Raw genomic sequence first — 8,327 nt, 5'->3', positions numbered from 1 at the left:
GGGGGTGGGGCGGGGGTACATTGTGCTTAAATCAGGGTGAAGGTTAAGGTGTTTCCTTAATGACTTACGCACAAATGCATTTAATAGTCCAATAAAATGCGATATTACGAGGAAGGGCAAGAGATCTACAGAAGGTCAAGGATAGGAAACAAAGAGTAAGCATTTTAGGAGAAACAAGTAAGAGCAGGGAGTTCCCGACTAGGCGATACCCTAAAGCTTCTAAAGCAGTTATATAGAAAGCTTCATATTCTACTATCACGGCTCTTTATTGCTGGACAATTGCGGGTAGATTTAAACTAGCGATTTTGCTCTTGTCGGTCCGACGCTTAAACGTTCCAGTTGACACGGTTCGTGAAATTTCGCATCTCTCGACAACTGATTCGTTTCGTTATGAGATCATATACAAAATTGCAGCTAGATTTCAGCTGGCGACTTCTCGCTTATCAGTCCGACGCTTAAACGTTCCCCAAATTCCCACCTGACTCTGTTCTTTAAACTTTGCATCTTTCGGGAACTCATTCGTTTAGTTGTATTCACAAATAATCTTGAAATGAATGCTTGATTTAATACATATTACATTGTTTCCATTAACATTTTAATATTGCTACAAATTATTTTGACAGCGCTGAAAATGTTGCAATCTAAGTTTGATTGAGGTGTTCCTTAGACTAGATTTGATAGGCGCCTTGTTGAAAGCTGGCTATCTGTAGAAATCAGAATTGATTTGTGACCCTTGACATTGTTTGTAATCTGCCCAGCTAAAGCCCTGATGGAATCTGATAATGTGCCCGTTAAGTTTTAACAGCCATTTTAACTTCCTGTTAAGCTTTGTCAGCGGAAAGTGCCAAAAGCCGTCGACCTTGGGGCAGCTGTTGCACCTGTCGCAGCTGTCCGAATTGCAGGGTCATAAATATGGCTAGATTTATGGGTCGAGGCGTCGTCGTCGTAGTGCCCATATCTATATATGTTAGCTATATATAGCTCTAGTAATTTTGTAGTAACTGCAACTGCACAATTGATTGCAAATAAACTATGAAAAATGTGCGGCATGTGCAGGTCGTATACTCTCGATGTGTGTGTGTGTGTATGTGTGTGCGTGTGTGTGTGCTGTGTGTGTATTGATGTTTTATGCACTCGAGACGCCGCGGGCTACTTGAGTTGTCTACACGCGCAGCCTGAAATGCAAAGCCTGCCCGCGCCCCCTCCTCCGCTCTATGATCTACTGACCCCTCCTCTCACCCCTCGCACGACTCGGCCCCCGTCAAACACGCGCCTCTCTTTTTTTTTACGAGCAGCGCGCAAAACTAACAAAAAGAAAACCTAAAACAGCAACAAAAAACAAAAGAGCATAAAAACAAAACTACGATAATGGCAAATGGCATATAGTTGGGCGGACGGGGCTGGGGAGCGAGGGGCGAGGGGCGAGGGGGTGCGGCAAGAGAGCAACGCGCTGTCCAGAGCGGGAACCCATTTTCAAACTAAATTGTTGTTCCTGCCTCCGTTGTTGTTGTTGTTGTTGTTGTTCCTGTTGTTGTTGTTGTTGGCGTTTTTACGCGAGCTTTTTTTTTACTACAAAGTAAATGTCAAGTGCGAATCGGTAAGCGAGTGAATGACTGAGTGTGTGTGCGAGTGTGTGTGTGTGTGAAAGTGTGTGTGTGAGCATTACACCCGACGCTCGCTTGTGTAGTAAATGGCCTTGGGAACGTTTGTTAACCTCATTTTGATAATCAAAACCAAAAAAAAAAAACAAAAAGAAGAAACTGAAAAAAAAATCGCCGCTCGGCACGCAGGCAACAGCACGCCGGGGGGCGGGGCGGGGGCTGGCAAGTGGGGCGTTACGTAAAGGGTGCGGTCAGGGTTACGGCAAATGCAAAGCGACTCGTAATATTTTATAGTTCAGACCAGAACCAGGAAAAACATGGAAAGCGCCAATAAGCGTGCCTGCAACACAAAAAACTAACAACAACAAAAACTCAGCTACGGGCGAACATAATAAACAATAACGAATATAAAAACAAAAAACATTTATATATATATATTATAGTATTCACGTGTATATGTAGAAGAAATTGGAGCTGCGGCAAAAACATAAACAAATAACAAATAAAACTAACTGCGAGGCAGCTTAGCTAATATGTGCTCTATAGCCTATGCCCGATCCGATCGGGCTAAAGGAAGAGCTAGTTGCCCGAAGAGAAAGCCTCAAATATTTACAAACTTTGAATGTAGCAAAAGTATTTAAATAAAAAAAAATTAAATTAAAATGAAATTAAATTAAAATTGTTAATAAAACAAAGAAATTAAATAATAAAGCAGTAAATATTTGAAAATATATAAAACAATATTTGAAAAAATATATTATTATATTGAAAAACATATATAAAATTACTTTAAGAAATAATAATAATATATAATCATATTTAGATATATATATTTTTAACAATATATCTAACAACATTGAAATATTTATATAAAAATACTAAAAGAAATATATATATTATAATATTTAGGAAAATATATATTATAAAAAAAATATACAAATATTATATTAAAATATAAAAAAAAAACAACCCTAGACGCATATTTTGCACTTTAATGTCTGCGCGTCGGACAAGCAAGCGGAAAGTAGCCGGCTCAAACTCAGTCGAAGCATAACATTGTGAGCATTTCAGTTGCTTTTTCAATGTACGAGGCTCAAAAATAAAATTGGAATATAGCAAAAAATTTAATTATTTTAATTAAGATTATTAATAATAGGGCTCTTTTTGCGATCTCTACCTTGATTTCTAAAAAGACATTAAGCAGGCTTGTTGTTGTTAAATGTAAAAAATATATACTTGATTTTATAATGATAATAATGATCTAATAATCGAATATATTCTAATTCTTAAATATAGAAAATATATAAGCCCAAAAACCTTCTTTTCATTTGGATTTTCTTATTGATTTTCTTTAAATTTTTAATCATGCTATCATCTTGATTAGTTCTCAAAGACATGCACATGTGCTAAACGTTACAAACTTCATGAGTTATTCGTAGAGCCCCTTGACGTAGTGTATTAGCAGCACAGTGAATGTTCCTGGCAGCTTTTAATTGCACTCGATAAAAACCTAAACAAAATGAAATCGTTGATTGCAAAGTGGCTGAAAAACAGAGCGAGAATATGTAGGAGTGTTTTTAGAGAGGGAGGGGGGAAGAGTGAAGAGGTGCGGGGGCGGGGTCGGTCTGGCAGGGGTTGGCGCAGTGGGCGCTGGGAATGGAGTGGTGCTTGGCCACTTGGCTCGCGGCTTTGGGTGGCTTAGCGCTTGGCAAATATTTATGTTGCCGGCAATTGGCGCCGCGCTTTGCTAGGGGGAGGGGTCAGTTGAGGGAGGGGGGGGTGTAGGCTGAAGAGGCTGTTGCAAATGCGACTGTAGGCGTTATGTACGCTCTCACCTGCCACGTGAGGCGCCAGATATCACGAGTTGGGCCCAGATCTTGTGACTGGGCCACGCCTGGGGAACTGGTTCCCGTTCTCATTCCTGTTCCTCCGCCCCCCCCCCTTCACTTGCCGCTCATTATGCAATGCCCAAATGCCCATGGCCGTAAAAAAGCTAAAGAGATAAGCGAACGCATAAATTACGTATACGCCGCGTAGTTGGTTAGCTGCAAAATGGCACTTGAAAGCTGGAGAGCAGCGCACAGGGGAGTGGCTGCAGCGGTGGCAGAGGCGGGGGTGGGGGCACGGGGCAGGGGCAGGGGCAGTGGCAAGTGCAGGGGCAGGAGGTCAGCTGGCCAAAGCTTATCTGTTTGCAATTGCAACGCGATTAAAGCGCAGTTAGAATGGAAATAACAATTCATTATGGAAAGTTTATAAGCGCAATGCTCGACATAGAGTTACCCTTTAATAAGAAAAAGTAATCTCTCTCTACTTCGATTTGTGTTTGCTTTCTCTTCTTTCTCTCAACTGCAAACAAGTACGGAAATTTTGAACTCTCTTTGAAATCTATTCCAACTACTGATCACAGATCAGTCATAATTCTACACACAATATACCCCTTCATACATCGCGCCCTACAGGGTATATCGAGAAGCGTCTAAGTTCATTGCCTCAAATTTTTGGCGCCAAAATTTTGTTACTTTGCGAGTCATTCAGCGAGTTCTCAGCGCTGTTGTTGTTGTTCTTATTGTTGTTGCCAGCTCGTGTTTTGATTTTTTTCCTTTCGCTAGCGACTCGCATTTGTTGTTGTTCCCGCTGTTGTTGTTGTTGTTGTTGCTGTCGAGTTTATTGACTTGGGCGCCAAAAAGCCACTCACATAAGTGTGTAGAATGGGAGCAGCAGCAGCGGGTGTCGGCAAGTAGAGATAGAGAGACAGAGAGAGGGAGAGGGGTGGGGGGCCAATGGAGGAGACCTGGCCCCCTTTAATGGGGTAAGCGAACGTTTATGGAATTTGCCACCTTCGCGGCGAATCGGCAGCTTTTTCGGCGATCGGCGTCCGCTTTTGACCGCACATGAACCGCAGCGCATTGAATTGGGGGAATGTGCTGTGTAACGCCTGCCGCACGCCCCCTGACTGCCGCAACCCCCACCCTCTCCACAGCCCCCTCCCTCACGCTGGAGGCCCGAAACGGGCGAATGTGAAGCCAAAACAAAACGGGCGCAAATAAAAACAGCATTTTGGGGAAATACGTGCGAAAAAAAAGCGAAAATTTGTTGGTTGTGGCTCGAGAACCACAACAAAAGTGCGCGTTCCCAGCGCCAAGTGGCGGGTTAATGACATCGACAACAACATCAACAACAACGGCAACAACAACAACAACAACAACGGCAACAACAACAAACACAACTATAAACAACGAACTGAAGAAACAACAACAACAAGAGCTGCCCAAAAATTGACGCACACGAGCAACAACAAAAGCGGACAACAACCAAAACAACAACCAAAACAACAACAATAACAACCAGAACAACAACAGCTTAAAATGAAACAAAAAGTGTATTTAATGTTGTTGTCTTGGTTCCGTCTTCAGCACAAGCTTCCACCCCGAACTCAAGCCCCCAAAACCCCTGATCAACACTTCAAAAGCGATCTCTGTCTCCCTCTTTCTCTCTACCCATCTCTCTGTCTCCCTCGCGTTCCCTTACAGCTCGGCGTTTTGCCTGCTCGCTTGCACTTAGCTGGCAGTGTAGCAGCCCCTTGCGGGGAACCTGTTCGACAAGTCCAATCTTTCACCCGCGCCCTAGCCTAAAGGTAGCTCTAACAAAGTTCTTTGGCTATGTCAGGCATATGGCTTCATTAAAATACCCTACTCCAGAAACGCGTGTTAGCTGAGAGTTTTCCAGCAAAGGATTTTAAGAGACAATTAAATACTTCTTTTTCTTTTATAAAAAAAATGTTTGTAAACAAAAAAATATAATTAAATTTGAGGAAGCGTCGCGGCCTTGAGTCGCAATACTAATGCAGTCTACACTCACAAATTTTCGACTATTTTCCAACACTATTCTGCTGAGATATGCCATGATAAGGGCATTTTGATTGGTTAAGTACCCCAGATAAGTTATTTGAGATGATTTCGTAACGCTTATTCCCGTACACACATGTATTACTTATTTTAAAAGATTTACCAACACTGTTCTGCTGTAATATGCCTATGTCCCTCCTCCAACAGATGACTAACTTTCGATGATTTTCAACACTATTCTTTTGGTATACGCAAATGTACCCCTTCTAGACAGATAACTTATTTTAGATAATTTTCCAACACTATTCCGTTGAAATACGACCCTGGGTGTAGCGCAAGGCACAGCTTGTTAGACCCAACTCGGCTGGTTTTTTTTTTTGGGGCGGTGCCAATGTACTCTTTTGTAAGTAGTTGTTGTGCTTCAACATTATCTATTTTGGCAAGTTCCCGGTCTATGTGGCCTGTTCCCATTTTAACTGGGCTATTGCGACTTAAGCTGAAATACCAAAACGTAGGCGAGGGCGGGTGAGAGATGAGAGCGGAAGAAGAGCGGAGAGCGGCAAATGTGGTGTAGAAGTAGAAGAAGAAGAAGTGGCGGCAACTGCGACAACGCTTCAAGTTTTATTGAACTTTGGCAAGCTCTGGCAAAGGCCCCCCCCACCAACCTAGCCCCCCCTTGACCCGTCTAAGCACCCTGTCAGCCCCTAAGCGGCCGCCACTGCTTAACCAATTCGTCAATTTGTGTTGTTGCCGATTTTGCGAAATTTATTTAAATTGTATTTCGGCTTTTTGAGTTTTGGTTTTGTTGTTGTGCTTGTTTTTTTCTTGTTTTTTTCTTGTTGTTGTAATGAAAAGCGCCAAAAAGCTAATGATGAAATATTTGCCAGACTTTACGCTGCGCAGTTTCTGTTCTGTTCGGCTCTGCTCTGTTCGGTTGTTCCTCTTGGCCCTGTGTTTTTTGGGGCCAATAATCTTGCACGAGTCGAGCTCACAGCTCGCTCGCTCTCTCCCTCTATCTCTCTCTCGCTCCCCCCTCTCTCTCTCTCTCTCTCGCTTTTGTCAACGCTTTCGGTTAGTCAACGCTGCCGCATTCTTTGCCGATCTCTGGAACGTGCCAGAAATTGAAATTTCGTTAGTTTATGGAATGTGGAATGAGGTAAACTACTCGTAAAGGTGTCATATACTATAGTGAGCCGATCTGCAGATGTAGGTGGTATTTATTTTTATTTTTATGTGTCGGTTTTTTTCATGCACTGGCCCACGGGTCGTATGTGTAATATTTAATGTTGCGGGTTATTGACTTTGCGCTGAGACTTTGCTTCCAAGAATTGCGTCCATCAGGAACATGAGCTCACTTGTGAGTCACCTGTTCAATGGGAATGTTCACAGTTGATCAGGTGTGATTACCTGGATCTCGAAAGTCGAGAGATTAGATACTGTGCCTGATAGTTCAGATTGAGCAAGAGCAAGACAACGATTGTAGGCGTTGGGAGCGGAGTTGAACTAAATCAACTTGGAAAGTAAATCATAAATGAGAACTGATATTAAGCACATGATATTTATCAATTGTAAAGAATCTTCAATCTGAAAAGAATTGCGTTTTGTATATAAGAAAGGCATTTTTTAAAGTGTCTCAGGAGTTTCCTAAACTAAAAATGAGCATGTTTCGTAGAGATTTTCCAATATAAGTTTGAGAAAGAAAGAAAGAAAACAGACTGAACTGCTCGACTAAGGTATTCTTAAAACTCATATTAAGCTGTAAATATTTTTTTGTACTGAAGATATGGATTTTAAGAGCTGACAGAGAGAGAGAGAGAGAGAGAGAGAGAGAGAGAGAGAGAGAGAGAGAGAGAGAGAGAGAGAGAGAGAGAGAGAGAGAGAGAGAGAGAGAGAGAGAGAGAGAGAGAGAGAGAGAGAGAGAGAGAGAGAGAGAGAGAGAGAGAGAGACAGAGAGAGAGAGAGATAAATACACATAAGCATAGGGATTGGTTTCTGGAAAAAAGTCAACTTTTATTTGAATTTTAAAGCACGAAGGATTAAAATTAATTGTTTCGATTGAATTGTGCACCGCACATCGAACCTTTTATTTCTATATAATTTATATATTGTCAATTATTTTATATAGAATCTAATCCACAGACAATCTTGAGGCTTTCATAAAGGACATATCCTTTATTTGAACAAACGTTTGATGCAATCTGCGTCTTAACTGAAAAAGAACTTAAAAACTTAATTTATTGAAGTGCAAATGAAAATATATATTGCGATATTTGTGGACAACCATACTTAGAATAAGAATGGAATTGTTTCATTAAAGCTGTGAGAATATATAAGAATCATAGCCTGGCTACAAGGATGTTTACAGCCGGGTTTACGAATCGAACTCAAGGTCAGGCAGTTGGTTCGAACCGGATCTGCAGCTTTAATATCCAATGATAGTTAACCTTGTGTCCACAGATATATTTTTGAAAGAGCCACATTTCATATAAAAACTAGCGCGGTTAGCTAATTTTCATGCCGGATCTTGCGCACGGAACCCCGGCAACCGCGGCACCCCCGCACACAGATATTGATTGATTGGGAGCATACGAATTAGCACTTTATCTGTGAACAATGTCAATTGGGAAAGGTTAACTCTATTTGTGGCATTTGTTTGTTTATCGCAACTGTCTCAGTTCGCTAAAAATAGATGCGAGCCATCGGCAGAGCCTCGCATTCGCATATTTCGCACTTGCCCCCAACTGATTGGGGGCGGGGCTGAGACTGGGGCGGGGGCGGGGGCTGCCAACTGAAGTTCACAAGTCGCAAAATCAGTTAGCAAAGCTATAGACAAACGGATATTGCTGTTTGTTGTTTACGACTTGTCATTAACGTGAGCGAA

Source organism: Drosophila novamexicana, unplaced genomic scaffold (genome assembly GCF_003285875.2).
Source record: "Drosophila novamexicana strain 15010-1031.04,08,12 unplaced genomic scaffold, DnovRS2.1 tig00000644-arrow-pilon, whole genome shotgun sequence".
NCBI classification, from domain to species: domain Eukaryota; kingdom Metazoa; phylum Arthropoda; class Insecta; order Diptera; family Drosophilidae; genus Drosophila; species Drosophila novamexicana.
The sequence above is the reverse complement of the archived record's forward strand: the minus strand, read 5'-3'. Positions refer to the sequence as shown.